Below are 1956 nucleotides of genomic sequence, written 5' to 3'. Positions count from 1 at the left end.
CCTGTCAGACCAACCTGGTGGCCTTCTACAACCAGGTCACAAAATCCTTGAACGCAGGTGTCATGGTGGATGTAGTCTTTCTGGACTTTAGGAAGGCCTTCGACACTGTCTCTCACCCCATTCTCATTAAAAAATTAGGAGACAATGCCTACACAGTCAGATGGGTCGCAAATTGGCTGGAGGACCGCAACCAGAGAGTGGTGATGGACGGGTCTTTTTCGACCTGGAGGGATGTGGGCAGTGAGGTTCCCCAGGGCTCAGTACTCGGGCCCACACTGTTCAACATCTTCATCGGTGACTTGGACGAGGGGGTGAAAAGCACCTTGTTCAAATTTGCGGATGACACTAAGATGTGGGAAGAAGTGGGCATGCTAGAAGAAAGGGACAGGCTACAACTAGATATGGACAGGTTACACAGGGGTGGGCGGATGAGAAAAGGATGGAATTCAACACTGACAAGTGCAGGGTACTGCACCTACGGAGGAAGAACCATCAGCATACCTCCAGGCTGGGGAACTCTCTTGTCAGCATGGAGGCAGAAAAGGATCTTGGAGTCAATAATGACTGCAAGATGAACGTGGGCCAACAGCGGGGGGATGCAGTCAGGAAGGCTAACTGCACCTTGTCATGCATCTACAGATGCATCACGAGCAGGTCCAAGGAGGTGATACTCCCCCACTATGTGACACTGGTCAGGCTGCAGTTGGAGTACTGCATCCAGTTCTGGGCGCCGCACTTCAAGAGGGATGTGGACAGCATCGAGAGGGTCCAGAGGAGGGCCACTCATGATCCGGGGGCAGCAGGGCAGGCCCTATGAGGAGAGGCTACGGGACCTGAACCTGTTCAGCCTCCAAAAGAGAAGGCTGAGGGGGGATCTTGTGGCCTGTTATAAACTAGTCAGGGGAGATCAGCAGGCATTGGGGGAGTCACTGTTCCCCCAAGCACCGCCAGGAGTGACCAGGAATAACAGTCACAAGCTGGCAGAGGGTAGGTTTAGGTTGGACATCAGAAGGCGCTATTTCACGGTCAGGGTGGCTAGGGTCTGGAACCAACTTCCAAGAGAGGTGGTGCAGGCTCCTACCCTGGGGGCTTTTAAGAAGAGGTTAGATGAACACCTTGCTGGGGTCGTTTGACCCCAGTACTCTTTCCTGCCATGGCAGGGGGTTGGACTAGATGATCTGCTCAGGTCCCTTCCAACCCTAGAAACTATGAAACTATAGTTAACGATACAACATGATAAACACTTGTGGGTAATCAACTTATATAACACAAATAAGTTTATAATATTTCTTAGAACTAGCAGGTAACAATACAAATATGAATATTAACACATTAAGAACATATAAACCATATAAACTTCCTTAAAGAATTCCAGTAGCTACATAGACCTTGACACAAAAACAATCTCCAAAAATACAGACTGCACTCAGTACCTTACCAAGGGGTTTCCTTGGAGCATCACGCCTTCAGGTCCCTACCGATGTGAACATGTCCCTCCTGCAATGAAGGGTGGAGGGGTCAGAACCTCCTGTCCGATGCCAGGCTCACCTGTGGGGCCCGCTTCCCCAGCAATTCATGGTTCCTCTCTGAAGCAGCCTAAGCTCATTGCCTGGAGGCTGATTCCGTGAAAGCCTGTCTCCAGCAGTCCATTCGGCAGCCTGGCAACCAGGTTGGCTTCAGTCGCGCGCACTGTGGTGCCTGGTGCCCAGGTCACAGGTCCCATTCCTGGAGGGCTCTTCTCTGCTTCTGAGCACCTTACCAGCAGGTCAGGGGCTTCCACCTCCAGGCAGAATGTTTTCAGGATCTGGGACCAAGGTGCAGGACTGTGCAGCACCCCAGCACGCCAGTCCATTGGTGCCCCCGGGTATTGTGCCCGAGGGGACAAATGCCCGAGGCTGCATCCTAAATAGGGCCAGCCCAGCCCTGAGCAGCCCTTCGTGCCCTCCATGTTGTGTG

Source organism: Gavialis gangeticus, unplaced genomic scaffold, assembly GCF_001723915.1.
Source record: "Gavialis gangeticus isolate Ggan-Ray unplaced genomic scaffold, GavGan_comp1, whole genome shotgun sequence".
NCBI lineage: Eukaryota > Metazoa > Chordata > Crocodylia > Gavialidae > Gavialis > Gavialis gangeticus.
Note: the sequence above shows the minus strand (reverse complement) of the source record.